Below are 18,093 nucleotides of genomic sequence, written 5' to 3'. Positions count from 1 at the left end.
ACATATTGCAGTGGATAATTTTAAGTTTCGCATTTTGAAGGTGAATTTAAAATACGCTGCTTTTCTACGAAGTTAATACTTGTTATTTACTTATTATTGCTGCAACAACAATAATAAATGTAAGGTTTGTTGACCAGAAAGTAAGAACTTGCCATCTAAATATAAAAACACCTCAGTTAATTTGCAGGAAAATCAAGTCTATATGAAAGTTATTCACTATTTATTCTATTTTGCGTACGGTTTTGTCCATCACACTACAGTGGCTTTGAACTCAACATAATAAAGTACTACTGATATTTAAATTAATGGAAAAATGTGTTAGATGACCTTCGAAATGATCAACGTTCATTTCAACACGTACAAATACACTATCTTATGTTGGCATGATGATGAAACCAGAACAGTTGTTAGCATGAGTGACATAAAAGTAGGTGTCTTAGGTTTCGTGAAACTACTCAGATCACTTAAGAAAGGTATGTTTTCCTCCGGTCCAGATGGTATACCAATCAGGTTCTTTTCAGAGTATGCAGACACAATAGCGCCTTTCTTAGCAATCATATACAACCACTCACTTGACGAAAAGTCTGTTCCTAAAGAATGGAATGCAACACAGGTCACACCAATATTCATGAAAGGAAATAGAAGTAACCCATTGAATTACAGACCCACATCACTGACCTCAATTTGCAGTAGGATTTTGGAGTGTATACTGTACCCGAATCAACTTGAAGAAAATGACTTATTGATACATAACCAACACGGATTCAGAAAATATCGTTCTTGTGCAACACAGCTAACTCTTTATTCTCATGAAGTAAAAAGTGCTGTCGACAAGGGGTCTGAGATCGATTCCATATTCCTAGGTTTCCAGAAAGCTTTTGATACCGTTCCTCACAAGCGACATCAAACTGCGTACATATGAAATATCGTCTCAGTTGTGTGACTGAACTCGTGATTTCCTATAAGAGAGGTCACAGTTCGTAGTGATAGACGATAAATCATCGAGTTGAACAAAAGTGATACCTGGTGTTTCGCAAGGTAGTGTCATAGTCCCTTTGCTGTTCCTGATTCACATAAATGAACTAGGCGATAATCTGAGCAGCCCCCTCAGATTCTTTGCAGATGACGCTGTAATTTACCACAAAACAAAGTGCGTGGTCATCCACATTGGTACTAAAAGAAATCCAATAAATTTCGGGTATAAGATAAATCGCACAAATCTAAGGGCTGTCAATTCGACCAAATACCTAGGAATTACAATTACGAGGAACTTAAATTCGAAAGACCACATAGATACGCGAGTTCGGGTGGCAGTCACTGAAACAAAGGCGGTTTCCTTTGCGGATAAATCTATTTACGAAATTTTAATCACCAACTTTCCCTTCCTAATGCGTAAATATTTTGTTGACACCCACCTATGTAGGGAGAAATGATCTTCTTCTTCTTCTTCTTCTGCTTTTACGGCCTCATTGGACCACTTCAGTCAATCATTTCTGGTCCTCTTCTTTGGTATTTTCCCCTTCCGAGTGGCCCAGTATCTCTTCATTCGTTCCGATGCTTTTCGTCGTTCCTTATCTGTAAATACCCTTTTCATTGTATGTCGTTTGTCAATTTTTGGTTTAAATCTTATTTCTGTGTCCCTCAACTTCTTTAAATTTGGCGTTTTGTTCTGCAAATCATCCAGAGTTATTTCCAGTTCTTCCATATCCTCTCTTATTTCCTTAAGCCAGCCTCCTTGTTGTTTCAAATTCCAGAGTTTCTGAATAATTTTCCTTTATAATCTGGTTTCTGGTGTCCTCAGAATGTGACCACAAAAAGAGATCCTATTCTTTCGTATAGTATCAGTGATGGGCTCCGGTTCTCTGTATACCACTTCATTTGGAACTATCCGCCATTGCCCAGCTATTTGATATTTCTTATTTATGCATGTTCTAGCAATTCTTCTCTCTACTTTTAAAATTTTGTCAATTCTGTTTTTCTGGGTGACTTTAAAAAGAGTTTCACTTCCGTATGTAACCTCTGGTTGAACTACCGTCTTGTAATGTTTTAATTTTGTTTTAATTTATAGACTTTTTTTAGTACGTAGACCATGTTAGTTTTTGAGCTTTTATCATTTTATTAGTTCTTGCTCACCATGCAGGTTTCTCGTCCAATTTATGTGTTATAATTTCCCCCAGGTATTTAAATTGTTTCACTATTTTAATTTCTCTATTGTTCACTGTGATGTGATTATTACAAGTGGATCCGTTACCATTATTTCAGTCTTTTCAAATGATATCTGGAGTCCTAATTTTTGTGCTATATTTTGTAAGCTTGTTATTTGTTTCGTGGCTTCCTGAATATTATTAGCTAGTAATGCTAGGTCATCAGCAAATCCCAAGCAATTTAGGTTTATTTTATTTTTCTTAGTTCCAATTTTAATATTCATAGGATTTTCCTTGTACCATTCTCTCATTACATATTCAAGAGCACAATTGAATAGCAATGGTGATAAACAATCTCCCTGTCTCAACCCTGTTTTAATCGTAAATGGTTCAGATATTTCTCCTCTAAATTTTACTTTGGATTTGGTGTTTGTTAAGGTTAACTGTATCATTTTTATTAATTTAAGATGAAGTCCAAAATTCCTTAATATTTTCATCATTGAAGATCTATGGATGCAATCAGACGCCTTTTTGAAATCTACAAAGGTTATGACTAGTTGTTTTTGCCTTCTTTTGTAGACATCCATAACTAACTTCAAGGTGATTATCTGTTCTGGGCAGCTTCTCCAGGATCTAAATCCTCCTTGATATTCTCCCAGTTCCAGTTCTAGTTGATCTTTACAGCGGTTGTATAGTATTCTTGACATGATCTTATACGTGCAGTCCAAAAGGGAAATTCCTCTATAGTTGTCTGGATTTGATTTTTCTCCTTTCTTATGTAATGGATGTATTATAGCAGTAGTCCAATTTTCTGGTAATTTCTCTTCATTCCAGATTTTTACTATGCATTGGTGTAATGCTATCTTTACTGGTTCTGCTGCATATTTCCAAAGTTCAGCAAACGTTTGATCTTCTCCACTTGCTTTGTAGTTTTTGAGTTCTTTCAAAGCTCTGTAGACCTCATTAATTGTAGGTGGATTTATATTTTCTGCTGGTGTTTTAATTGGGGTTTCTGTGTTTATCTGAAGAAGTTCTGGGGGATCTTCACAATTTAGTAACTTGTTAAATGTTTCTGCTAGAATTTCTGTATTTTTACTATTGCTATGGGCTAGGTTATTATCTTTATCTTTTAACATTAATGTTGGAGGATCATAGCTTTGTAATTGTCTGCCAAATATTTTGTAATAGTCTCTTGAGTTTGTTTTTTCACTATTTGTTTCTATCATTAGAAGTATATCTTTTTGGTACTGACGTTTAACTCTCCTTATTATTTTTTGTGTTGTCTTCCTTTGTTTTGTGAGTTCCAAATATGATTTTTCTGTTTTTTCATTTTGATGCCTTAACCAGGCTTGGTGTCGATCCAACACTGCTTCATCACATTCATCGTTCCACCACTGGTGTTTTTTCCTTGGATTTATAGGGGCAACTTGTTCAGCTATTTGTTTCAATTTGGGAATTATTTCTTCCAGATCATCTGTTATTTTTATATCCCTGGTTTGTGCTTCATAATCCTCATTTTGTATCAGTTTATGAGGGTCATAGGTTCTCTTCTTCTTCTGGTGGGATTTTTTCTTTGCTAATGGGGTTCATTTTATTTTAATTTATATCATGTAATGATCTGATCCGGTATCTGTCCCTCTCAGTACTTTCACATTGTAAATTTCCTTGTGGTAATTCTTATCCATGCAGACATGGTCCAGTTGCCATTCTCCTTTTTTCCAGTCTGGATGTTTCCAAGTTTTTAGTTTACTTGGTCTTCTCTTAAAATACGTCGACTTTGAGATCATGTCATGGTTTCTGCAAAATTCCACTAGTCTTATGCCATTTTTGTTTGTTCTTCTTTGTCCTGTCCATTTCCCTATTATGTCTCTATATCTCTTTTCCCTTCCTAACTGGGCATTGAAGTCTCCAACTAAAATTTTGATGTGATTTTTATTAATGTTATTCGTCGTTTGATCTAAGAGCTCCCAAAATTTTTCTACCTCTTCTCTGTGTTCTTTTTTATTATTTTTATCATTTGGCAGGGCATGGGCATTTATTATTCTGTACATTTTATTTGCAGCTTTTAGAGTTAATGTTAAGAGCCTGGGAGATTGTGCTTTAAATTCTATTATGGACTCTATTATTTTCAGACTCACCACGAATCCTGTTCCAAATTGTGGACACTGTTTCATGACTCTTTTCCCTGGTATTCCCTTATAAATCCTATATCCTTGTGATTCTATCGGCTCCTGATCAGTATTTCTCATTTCTTGAAGTCCGGTTATGAGAATCCCCTTGCGATCCATTTCATCCGTCAGAATTTTGAGTTTGCCTGGTTGCATGAGGGAATTTATATTGTGTGTCACAATGTAGTTTATTTGTCCTGTCTTGAGTTTTGGTCGTCTGTCCGTTTTGGGTATTTTCAGATGCTCCGACTCATCCAAGTTATCTTTCAGGTGACTGCCCACCGTATCCGAGTGCAGTCTTCCTTGGTTATTGCCAAGCGGTGGATTATTCCTTGAAAGATTTCCTTCCATGTTTGACTTTCAAAGGTAGTCAACCTTGTATGGAGCAAGCTCCGAGTTACAACTACGGTTGTTAGCCGTAGAGGTTGTTTAGTGTTTGGTCCGCGAGAGCTATTTTATTTCGCTCAAGTCCGCCGGTAAACCGGTGAGGACCCCCCTATCCGCCACTTGGGACGCGCCACGTCGGAGTATCACCTCTCCGCCTGCTACGACACCGTAGTAGGTTCGTGGCGAGAAATGATCATCCTAATAAATTAAGAGAAATCAGAGCTCCAACGGAGAGATTTAAGTGCTCCTTTTTTCCACGCTCCATTCGGGAGTGGAATGGTAGAGGAGTAGTATGAAAATGGTTCGATCAACCCTGTGCCAGGCACTTAAGTGTGAATTACTGAGTAACCATGTACGTGTAGATGTAGATGATTCAGATTCCAGGCATAATAGAAACGGAAGAGAGGTATCACTTTCAAATGGGGAACACTGCTCCTGTAACGACTCTGTCAAAAGTAATGGAGCCATTGTGTTGAGGGATACCTCTTCTACTGGAAAACGAGAACCCATTTGTTTGTACAAAATTTTTTTAATTACTGAAGTTGACCAAAACGTTTCTCTTTGAGGGCGTTGCTGCAGCGTAAATGCAATGTAAAGCGACTCCGGTGTGGATGTATAAGCACCGACATGAAAGCAAGACATTAGTGTGGCATTTGTCTCTTTCGGACGTGCGTGCAGTAAATATCGTAACGCGGTCTACGTTGACTTGACACCCTAAGACCGAAGAAATTCGGTTTTAGGAACCACCACTCAACAACACAACAACTCCTCCGCGTAGCCGAAGATACAACACGTGGCTACAACATGAACAAAGTCACAGGGATCTTGTTCCCGGACATCGAAAAAGCTTTCGACCGTCTTTGACACAACGACCTTATACGCAACCTAACCGACGCTGGTTTTCCAGACGGACTCGTACGTCTCATATACTCATACCTCACGAACAGATGTTTCAACACTGAAGTGCAGGGCAAACAATCGATACAAAACGATATTCAAGCTGGAGTACCCCAGGGAAACACCCTAAGGTCCATCTCGTCCAAGCTGTACGTTAGCGACTTCCCAGCTACAGAAAGCATGACGTCAGCCATCTACGCGGATGACACAGCCGTACTTGTGCAAGATTGGAAACCGTCGAACATTAATTCGCGAATACAGACGACACTCAGAACTGCCTAGCCTTGGTTGAAACACTGGCGTATTAAAGTAAACGTTGACAAGTGCGAAGCAGTGCTGCACACACGCAGACCGAAACTACTGCGCAAACATCAACACTGTAGGCAGGTAACACTACATACACGCCCAATACGTTTCCGAGAGAAATTCAGATACCTCGGTGTCTGGCTGGACCGGAAACTTACGTGGGGGCGACCACATCGAATACGTTGCCAACAGAGCGTACGCGAGGCTTATACAACTCTACCCAGTGCTCACCAGGCAAAGTACACTGAATAGGAGTGTGTCGAGGTCCATATACGTGACACTGATTAGACCTCTTATGACGTACGCAACTCCAGTCTGGGAATATGCAGCTCCTATACGCCTGCGCCGCCTGCAGATGATACAGAACGAAGTGTTACGCATCATTAGCAACGCTTCGCACTACACAAGCAACGTGGATCTTCACAATCAATACCGCCTTGAAACCCTCAAGGAAGTATTGCAAAAATACGCCACATAACTATACAGGAACTCTAGACATTCGAACAATCCTTTCATCCTTACTCTGTAAAACTATGATCACAACCATAGGTGGAAGCATAAGCGGGCAAAGATACTACTAGCTAGGACATAACCACCTATGGAAATCTAACATACACCAACAAGCAACAAACGACGGCAAGCCCCTGCATTTCAGCAACGCTGACTGGATATGTCAGCTGCAAATGAAGCCGACCAACAGGCTACAGCAGGGAAACCGACGAGCTCGCACACTCATGCACAGAAACAAATCGCGAACGTCACCCTGCACTGTGCATCTCATATATGACCTTTCGGACACAAAACGATGATGAACCTGTTACAGGTATGCTGACGGTGACCGAGAAATCAAGATCGGTATCCAGTGGCAGCCGCCGAGTAATAGCACGGCACACCGTCAAAGGTAACGACCTGCGTGATACCCACTACTAACGAAGCCTATCCTTGCATAACCTGTCGCAGGCTGCAAGACATCCGCTACTGCTCTTACTACCAAACCTAGCAATCGCAGGGGTTTTATTTTTCCCTTGACTCTAGCCTTGGCACTTTTTTCCCTCTGCCCTCCAAACCGCTACACTTCGTTCGACTTTCTACCCAGTTCGTCTCTACGTGAGCGCGTGTTAAGGGTTAACCTTAACCAGGCGTACCCAAACATCGCAGTACTCATATCTTGCAACACCTTACTTTAGTGAAAACTAACGCTTATGCAGAGAACGCAGTAGACCTTCTGAGTTGGCTATCATGTCAGTTTGGGCGTGGAGGGGCTTCACCTCTATTTAAAAAGAAAGGAAAAAAAACACGGCGACGTTATCACCAAATGCGTCCGTACAACTCCAATGAGGGTTATTCTTTTCTTGATTGCCGAAGGGCAGACACTGGTAGAGATCCATCAGATAATGAATGCGTATGGGGTAGCATATCTTCGAAAACTAATCTTGTGGATAAGGACCACTGCTGCTTCATGGTAGCGCACGTCCCCATAACGCATATGTTACGCAAACTCAACTGGAAGACACTCGAGCGCTGACCCTCTAGTCGTAAAATCTCCCCACGCGATTATCACACGTCTGGTCCCCTAAAAAAATCCCTGAAGAGTGGCCGATTCCTGTCGGACGTGGATGTGCAGCAGGCAGCAGAACACTGTGTTTTATGAAGTGGGTATCTTCAACCAGGTGCATTGGTGCTGGGATTGCCCCAGTGCTCGGCGATTTTTCCTTACTGGCACGCATATTCTGCGCTCTACGGATTTCGAACGGAAACTTTTTATCAAACCGACAAACTGCAGGAACAGATTCCTGGCTGGAAATGGAGGAAAAAGGTCCTACGAACATGTGGCCCAAAATGTACAATGTGGGTGCAACAACAGATTATCCCGCAACACAGTACAGAGCGGGATCGCATTCACTTCACAACAGACGTTCAAAGGAGCCTCCATGGAAGCAATGGGCGTGTTCACGCGTCGCAACAAGGATTACCGCACTCTTTCGCACGTTCTGGCTTTTCTCCGAGTTGTGTCACAGGTGCCGTGAACACGCTGTTAAGGGCTCTGCCCATCGGGAAATGGTTCCACATACACAACGCTTTTCAGATGCCACCAGAAGTAACATTCCAGCGGTTTTATATCCGCTGATCTAGCAGGCCACACTACACGACCTCCGCGTCCTATCCAATGTCCGGGGAAGATAATACTGAGGTGTCGGCGAACTGTAGTACGGAAGTTAGGTGGTGCTCCGTGATGCAGAAATGACATAATCTGTCGTACTGCCAAATAAACATTCTGAAGCAAACCAGGCAGCGTATTCAGCAGGAAATCCATGAACGTTCCTCCGTCGAGGCATTATGGAACAATAACCTGGCCAAGTATGTGGTCTTCAAGATTCCCTGCTCACATACCGATGCTGACCTCAACCTTTCCCCAAGAATTGTCTGAAGCCTACAGATAACTATTATGTGGACAGATGATGCCAGTTCTAGAAGAGGTTGCTTCGTCGGTAGAAAGGACTGGCGAAAGAAATCGTGTAACTGTGTGCTACTCTGGTGCAAAAATCATCGACGAAATCCTTCACGTACAGGGAAATCCGCTACTGATAGTCCTTCCACTCTTTGAAGGTAGTAGGGATAGTAGAGTTTGTCACGCAGCATAACATAATCATTCTTTGTCTTACACCATGTTGGCCGGTCACTTGCCTTGAGATGAGTTCGTCTCAATATCCTGTAGAAATCTGTCCTGCAGATCTGGTGTACGCACAGTCCGAAGCCTCCCTGTCTGGAAGTACTCATGATCACACGGACGCCCATAAAGGGCTAAAATTTTGTCAGGTGTGGATGGCGTCTATGAGGGTACTTGTTTTGGTATAGCTGTTCTATTCTACCTGCTTCGCCATGTAAAAATACTATCTCGGGTTATACCTGACATGAATACCAGACCATTCTGCTGCTTACAGTACGCTGTGTCAAACATACAGCTTGCTACACACGAGGAACAGACGGCACGTGGTCAGAGGAACTTTCACTCCTCAGCATCCTCTACGGTGGCAATGATACATTTCAGGGCATATTTTCACATGACCTTTTCCCCTCCACTTGCAGTCAGGAATCCGTCCCTGCAATTTATCCGTTTTATTAATCTTCACGTTATATGTATCACTCATTATCACAGGAACACATCAAAGTGGAATGGAACATAACACGGTATGTGCTCACAACGTATACACACATGTAATCCTGTTTGTGTGACCAGAGGCGGCAGTTTATAATAAAACAACATTAGTTTACAAGATGGGCACTGTGTTTCCATAGGGCAGTTCACTATGTAGAATGACAGCCCATTCTTCCTCAGGACGCGAAACCTGAGACGGTACTGTCGTTGGTCGCTGGGATTTGAAGCGAAGTCGACAATATAACGCATTCCACCGATGTTCCGTTGAATTCAGGTTCGGAATCTGTGCAGGTTAGTCAACGCCAGGATTCATGTTGTCCACAAGATGCTATATATGAGAGTGCCCTCTTATGCTGATACAAAGACCCATCGGCTCCGAACAGTTCCTCAACTGCACGCAATACGCACTGCTGCATAATGTCTTCATGTCTTTCAGCATTTAGATTCTGGTAATGCTCTCCAGGGATTCACCAAACCCAAACCTCTCCACTGGGTTTGCCACAGGGCACCGACCAATTCAGCATTTTAGATCAATCGTTTCCAGTCGTCCTGATTCGTGGCAGCAGCTGGCGGAATAGTGTATTCCTCCGTTGGAGGTGCTGCAGTTTCACTGGGCGCAGGTCCGACGTTGCTGCGAAAATTTGTCCCTGAAGGATAGTCACAATTTAGACACCGTGTAAGACTGTTTCATGACTATCGTTCTGGTCAATCGTCAAAGTGTCATCCGCTTTCGAAAGTAAGCTTATCAACCAGTGCACGGTGTGCTTAACGGTGGACGCGCGGTAACATATCTGAGCCAGACGTGTGTACCTGTTAGCGGATCTTTATGGATGGAAACCTGTGAACTCTGTCACAGATACTGGCCTGATCATCTGAAGCGGTGGTGGGATACGCAACTGCTAAATATAGACCAGCGGCGAAAATTGCAGATCCTCTATTACTGATGTGTAGAGGCTTAACAGTACCTGCCGCAAGGAATCCATCCACGTTGTTGTGTAACAGTTGAGTGCTGCCTGCAGCGTACGATACAGTCTTACCACCATTCTGTTACCGGCGGGATGGTAGCTAGTGGTGTGAAGGTGGCTGCAGCCACATAATTTGAGAGGCTCATTAAACAGCAGCGACTCTTAACTGGCGTCAGTGATCAGCCATAACGGTTTCAGGAACGCCAAACCGCGGTCATCATGTGGGCAATATGGCCTTTGTGACCACCTCCAGGCAGATATCTGGTATGAGAGCAGCATTCGGCCACCTCGTGAAACGATGCACAACCGAAACTAGTAGAGTAAGGTACTGTAACAAGTATGTCCACATATATGTGTGTGATAACCTTGCTTTCGGCATTGTAAAATGCGCAGCCTGTGCCAAGTGACGCAGAGTGATTTTTCTGCACTGAGAATTGAGGCAAAAGCGCGTCCTAGCTCGCTGTCCCACTGGATTTCTGGTCACACAACTTCGCTTGCTACTATCTTCGCAGTTGACCGGGTGCTCGGAACAGCTAGACCATCAGTGCTCGGAAAAATACAGGTGTATTAAAAAAGGGAGAACAGATTTAAAACATATATTGCATCCAAACTACAAAATACAGAGATACAATTCCAGCGTTCCTGGGAAGGCAAAACTCAAATTTTTATGCATTCAATGTAAGCCCGATATGTTACACGACGAATATCGAACCGTTGACTCATTTCCTGCCACAGGCGAAGCAGCTGGTCTCTCGTTATCGAATTCACAGTTTAAACAGTGCGATGTTGCACACTTTCAAGGGCGTCAGTCACAGGGGGGATAAAAACGCGGTCTTTTGCGTAACCTCACAGATAAAAATGAAATGGCGTGAGGTCTGAAGATCTGGGAGACCACTGGCGTTGAAATCCATCTTTTGCTCCTTCTCTTCCAGTCCAGCGTCCCGGGCCTCACATTTTGCGATTTTTATCTCTGGTGTTACCTAAATGACCGCTTTTGTATCCCTTCTGTGCCTGACAATCTTAAAAGCCTGCAACATCGCGATGTTGAAGCTGTCATGCCGCACTCTTGTTGCTTGGCTGTTATCTCAACCCACAGCACCGCCTGTATGTTGATGCAATTCCGCGACCGGAAGTCTGTAGTAATGCTGCTTCTTCCTGAAATGTAACGCACATCGGTAGTACGTGGGACAGCACATTCCACTTGTCTACACTATCGCAATAAGGCAAGATCCGTTGCAAGTTGGAAGACACGCATCGAAAGTTTGTGGTCAGTAATAAACTGTAGAAGTCTTCCCTCCACAGAGGGTCGAAAATAATTAATGGCCACTAAAATCGCCAGCGGTTTGCGATCGACAGCACTCCATTTCTCCTCCTGTGGTTTAAGTTTCTGCTGGTAGAAGGCAAGTAGTTGTCATCGACCATTCGCTCTCCGTTGCAGAGATGCACCGATAACATTTGGGCTCACGTCTACCATTAGAGCCAATGAGACAATAAAGCACAGGTGAGGCAGCTTGACTTCATGAAACGCTACTTCACTCGCTGGGGTCCAAGAAACATTCCGGCCACAGGTTGTATGCTTGTTTGAGAGCAGGGTGCTGTTGACTTGACAGCCCTACCAAAACATTTTGCATGCTGAAAAACTGTTGCAAATGCGTTATATGCTTCCCAACCCGTAAGTGGAAATATGTAACACAACAGGAATGGCAAACCTTGCACCACTTCACGTACAAAAAGCTGCCACATCTTGTAACGTAGCAAGTTCTTACGACATGACATTTGTTGCAGTAAGGCACGCAGCCGTTTGGTATGGTGGCTGCAGGATGGCAGTGATTTTTTTCACTTTGCTCACAGCGCAGCTGCCTGCCGTGAGAACTGCATAGAGTAACGATCAGTGTGTACGCAAATTCATACTCTCTACGAATGTAAATAATCAATATTAGTTGTTATGCGATTTTATTCAAATTTGGTGCACAGCTTTTTGTTATTAACAGAATGACACTGTAAAAAATTTCAGATTTTAATTTCTTATGGTTCTGGAGGTAGTAAAATTATCTAAAAGTCCTCAAACCTACGCTTATGTTTTAAAACCCAGTTATGAACAAAATTGACTTTCATTATCATTAGAAGCCATTACAAAGTTATCAGTACATAAAATCAATTAATTAGAATTTTCTCTTCAAAACTTTTGTTACTCTATATTACATAATACAAAAATCGCTCAAAATTATTATTTGCTTATAATTTTGCTGTGTAAGTGAATGAGAATGATTGAGAGATTGTATGTGGAACATACATTAAAACTTAACACGTCATTTTATGTAAGACCTTGTACAAAAGAACCGTGGGAAAGTTATGGTGCCACCACAATTCAGATGACGTATGTCGGTGTGAGCTTCCTTTTGTATAAAAGCAGCCAGAATGAAAGCTAGAGGCGGAATAAGTTCATTTATCAATTTGGAGAATATGTTGCACTTCGCTTGGTTTGATTAAACAATATACTAGAAATTGAAGTTTTAATGACGTTAATTACTATCAGACTAGTGACTGGATTAGGCAAGTATTGCCGCATGAATGATCTGGAAGGAACTGGATAGTCACTTGCTAACCGGCCTACGGATAATACCGTGTTAGAAAGCTCTTTAAAAACAGTCTGTAACATGAAGAACTAGTGAGTTCATTTCTGTGAGAAGATGTCGTGACTGAAGCTACTGGAGTGGCGAACATTTTAATGAAATTTTGGTGTTTCTAAATTAAATAGTTTGAAAGTTATGAGCGTGTGAACTTTCTGATCGTAGTAACAATTCCGCGTGGAATATTTTGTGCTCTGTACGGAATACTTTGACGAGCACTTCTTTCTAAGAAGACCACTGAAACGACCGAATGTTTAACTGGCGAAGAGTGGAGGGTCTGTGACTGTTAGATCGTGAAAATTAGTCAGGTCGGTCTTGCAAAAATTCTAGCTGCTTATAACACACTACTGGCGTTGCTTGTGCTACTACTGGCGTTGCTTGTGCTACTAATTACCAAATATGGTTTACTACACACACTAAATGTTACCCTCTGAGAGGAGTTTTGGTTTTGAACGGGTTTTTCCTAACAGAAATAGAACGTCGGGCTTTAACTTCGTAATGATAGTTGTTGGCAGATTGCAGAAAGACTAAATTTGGCAAGAAATTTCAATCAACAGAGTACTGGTGAATGAAATAATAATACAGTCGCCAGCCTAATTAGGCATAATAATGTGAAAATTTATTCAGAAAGAACCTACTCATACTAATTCAAGAGGAATTTTCATTAATTACTGATTACTGAAGTGCAATGAATACACAAAGCTGGACAAACCACAGTAGATAGCAGCAGTTATCACTTTTATAGGTGAGCAGTCACAGGACTGCAAATGAGGCCTTTCCCATATTCATCTTAATCATTACTTCTGCCTTTAACTAATTTTCTAAACTGGTTTTTCACAACCCACACCACACAATATAGCAGACGATAATAATCAAGTTCAAATAACACACATTTACAGTACAAAACAAAAAAATAACACTGTATGAAAACCGTCTAGTCACTTTTTCTATAATCACTTTAAGTTCCTTTGGCTAGATAACAGTTATTCTGATTTGTCTTTTTGATTTAAAAGAATGAAATGTGGTCCCACAAACTATCCCTTCATTATAAAAACGAAATTATACACGCTTTCAGAATTATGTGGTCTTATGGAAAAAGTCAGATTAATCTCCCAGTTGAGATCTTTAATCTTGCAATATTTTAAGACTACTAGTATTGACAATACTCTCTACTACTTTAAACATGACTTACACGTGAAAGTTCAATTTCCATCAACATCTATACGAACTGTTTTTTACACCACTTGTGAAACTAGTGAACTTTACTAACGCTTGTTAAAATAAATGAACATTAAAATACTTTTCCCCAGGTAATACTCTTGCCTGATTTCTTATTTACGTTCAATTTATAGTTAAGATTCAATATGATCAGACATAAAGAATTTCTGTTTACCTGCATATGAAACAAGTAACTTTTACAAAGCACATAAAGTGTATTAGTAAAAAACTTTGACACACACATTTAAAGCAATATGAAGCTCTTAAACCTTTCTAATAAGTCTCTCATTAAGTGCTTTTCTCTGTCTGTGCAACAGTTAATTTACTCAACAACATATTATTAATTTCTCATTGAAATTCAGAGACTGTCGGATAAATCAAGAATTTAACCAACTCTTGTTACAAAGAACACTCTGATCTCATCACTTACACGGAGAGGATCCTACTTGGATAAGCGCACAGGATGTACTCATTCTTCAAACACAGTTATCCAATTTTAGAATTATAATTTCAAAAAATTAAAAACAAAAGTAACTGATTCATACAGTTATACAGTTCTCACCTTTCATATGTATGATGAAGTGGTTGCATAATGGTGGTGCCGAGAATAAAGTGGTTACGTGGTCTCTCTCTTGGCATTAATAAACAATATTTACTTCTTCTTGGCTTCGTTCTCATTTTTAGAGCCTTTCCCAAAACGAGTGCCGTATTTTCGGCCAAAAATTGCATCCAAGGCCATTCCATCTCAATTGCAGCACTGTAACTCTCGCTCGGAACCTGCGCTAGTCACTCGTCAGTTACTGGCTGCTGACTCTCGTATGCCGCCCAGGCTGAGCGCAAATACCACCTTTTCGCTCGTGCCGAACCACTTCCGTTGCAGAGGGGAATTTCTCTTGGGTTTACTTAAGTAATGCAAAGTCCCTAGGCATGAACCACCTAGTACATAGTTACAAACAAACATATTTTAAAAATCTCCATTTAAACTAATTAAGAATTCAATACAAAATATACATACTTAAATACTACTGACCTCCAATTAATACAAAGAGCTTAACTCGCAAGGAATAAACATTTCCCACAACTCTACTTCTTTACAGTAGATCAAAGACATTTCATAATAAAGAATATACATTTTACATACTCAGAAGCAAGCAGTACAAGTTATTGACAATATCGATTGTAGTGTAACATGATTTCGAGTGAAAATTTGTTGTACAGACAGTGAGTTTTGAAGGATAAAGTTTACCGAATTAAATAAGGACTTGATAGCCATTTTATGTGTTTCCATATGAATAAAAATGAGATTCAATATAATTTTTCAGTGCTTTCTGGAATTAGACTACATCCTCCGAACGCCCGATTTCTTTAATATGTACTTTTAGGAACTAACTTTCAACTCGTGTTACGCAGCCTCTGTGTGGTAGGTATTAGGTAGAGGTTTCATCAACGCTACGTTACACTGCCTAGCATTTATCTGGTACTACAGAGTGAAGCTATGTCGGAAGGAAGGAATATCGAGGTAGGTGGACTTTCGATAATTCAGAGAGAGAACGAAGATGATCGAATCTGCCCCACCTCATTTGGTGCATTTAGCGTCCGTGAAATGTGAGGTTCAAGTGAATGCGAACTTTGAAAGCAGCAGTGTAGCTAACGTGATAAAAGAAAGACCCACACATGCATAAATAGTTTTGATTGCAAGAGATAAGAGCCGTCGTGATCAAGGGAAAGATTATGCAGAAAGGACAGCAATAGCCAAGTGAAAAGTTTGGTGGCTAGAACCAATGGTGTAGAAGGAGGCTAACGATGTCAGCAACAGCTGAATATCGCGCGACAGTGAGTTTCCCTGGTGAAACTTGGATTTTTCTTTTCCTAGCCCGGAGCTTTACAAACCCACACCTCTTTTATTGAAGGTGAGCTAAGAACGCGTCTCCATTAAGGTCTGAGTTTACTGATCTATCTTGTTTCGGAAAACGAGATAAAAGCTCATCCTTAATTGTGGGGACAATGCCAGTTTTCTTAAAACCTGGTTTCAAATTGCTTGGCAACTTAGGCTCCATCTCATTTAATACAGTTTTTAATATCATGGGGAATTGATCCTTTGGCAAAGATTCTGATTTCTATCCAGCTTCAGGCTGTTTATATTTGGTTAAAATCTCTCTCCATTTAGCTTTCAAAGGCTTAAAGTAGGCTACATGGAGGGGCTGTGTCGTACACGAGGAGTTCGGTGGCAGGCACACAAATTTTATATTGTGCTCTTCACACAGCTAAACAACATTTAAGCTGATATGAGATGACAATTTATCTCCAATTACAATCTTAGTGCCTTCTCGTTTCTTCAACACAGGCAGGAGGTGGACGATAAAACAATCTTCAAATATTGCATGGTCAATCCAACCATGCTTACTTCAGTTGTACCTAGCACCCACTGGTCCATTTTCTGTCCATGTTATGCAAAGGTGTTCTGCTTTATGTATTACGTATGGATGGAGAGATGATCCTGCAGCATTGCCACAAAACATGACAGTCACGTTAGTCTTTGTGGAATTTATTATCCTCTCTGGATATTTGCTACCTCGGCGACATATTAACTTCTTCCTACCAGGATCATCGGATATGCTGGTTTCATCGTAATTGTAAATGTTATCTGGTGGAACGTCTTTAGTCAAAGCACTCAAGTTTTCAAAATACTCGGCAATTACTGATTCATCGATGGCAGCACGTGCTCTTTTTATGTTGTTTGCAAATCTGACAGATAACTGGGGAAACCTCTTCTAAAGGAATTTTACCCACTCAATGCCAGGGAGGTTGTTTCGGAAACATTGTACTGTTCTTCAATGCATTGCCAGGTACGACTTGACAACAAAACGTAAGTCCATTTCATCCACTGGAAATCCGAAATCACAAATTTTATCAATGTGGCTTGCAAAAGCCTGCTATTCTTCATAATTAAAAATGTTCGGATGTCCTGGTTTATTCATACGGTCATTCTTCAGTCTCCTACTTGTTTTGAATTGTGCTGAAGCCACTCGTTGAGTCATTTCCCCAGATCTTACAACATTTAAACATTCTTACAATTTTTCTGTTGTGGAATCCGCATACGTTCTGCTCCCAGGGGAGTCATTTTTTTGGCTCCAGATCTGCAAATAAATAAACATCAACACTGTACAAATGATTTAATCAAATAAATTGACAAAACTTAATGATATACATTATTTTGCAGTGAAATTTATAAGTGTGTAATTTAAATATAACGCTTGGGGCTACTGCTGGGCTGGGGTCAAAGCAACACCATTATTAGGTTATGAGCACACTGTTCCACAAATATATCAATTTTACTGGGCGTTCTTTATCTACATAATTAGAAGAATAGTTATTTTGTTAAGGAATGTGTATAAAACGTAAATTTTACTTTACCTTGCATGCAACTCCAGTGGAAAGCGCGTTGAAAGTGGAAGTTTTCCGGCAGCGACAATCCTTGGTTTCACTTCACAACAATGTAACGTTAGCTGTGAGAAGGCGCGAAAAGTAGAGGCAATGCAGAGGGCACTGGGCGCTAGCTAATGCTGCTACCTGTCGACGAGATGGTCAATCAGCTGTGTACGTGCATTACAGCACACCCAGGACTGATGTAAAACATTTTTTTGTTTTACACCCCAGGGCTCAAGTAACCTCAGTTTACGGTATACGATAAATCGCACAAATCTAATGGCTGTCAATTCGACTAAATACCTAGGAATTACAATTACCAGCTACTTAAATTGGAAAGACCACGTATATAATATTGTGGGGAAGGCGGGACAAAGACTGCGCTTTGTTGGCAGAAAACATAGAAGATAATACAATCCCACTAAAGAGACAGCCTACATTACACTTGTCCGTCCTCTGCTGGAATATTGCTGCGCAATGTGGGATCCCTACCAGGCAGGATTGACAGAGGACATCGAAAAAGTGCAAAGAAGGACAGCTTGTTTCGTGTTATCGCGCAATAGGTGTGAGGGTGTCACTGACATTATACGCGACTTGGGGTGGCTGCCACTGAAACAAAGGCGGTTTTCTTTGCGGCGGGATCTATTTACGAAATTTCAATCACCAGCTTTCTCATCCGAACGCGAAAATATTTTGTTGACACCCACCTACGAAGAGAGAAATGATCATCATAATAAAATAAGAGAAATCAGAGCTCGAAAATAACATTAAGTTTTTCCTTTTTCCCATGCGCTA

Source organism: Schistocerca piceifrons, chromosome 4, assembly GCF_021461385.2.
Source record: "Schistocerca piceifrons isolate TAMUIC-IGC-003096 chromosome 4, iqSchPice1.1, whole genome shotgun sequence".
Classification (NCBI taxonomy): Eukaryota; Metazoa; Arthropoda; class Insecta; order Orthoptera; family Acrididae; genus Schistocerca; species Schistocerca piceifrons.
Note: the sequence above shows the minus strand (reverse complement) of the source record.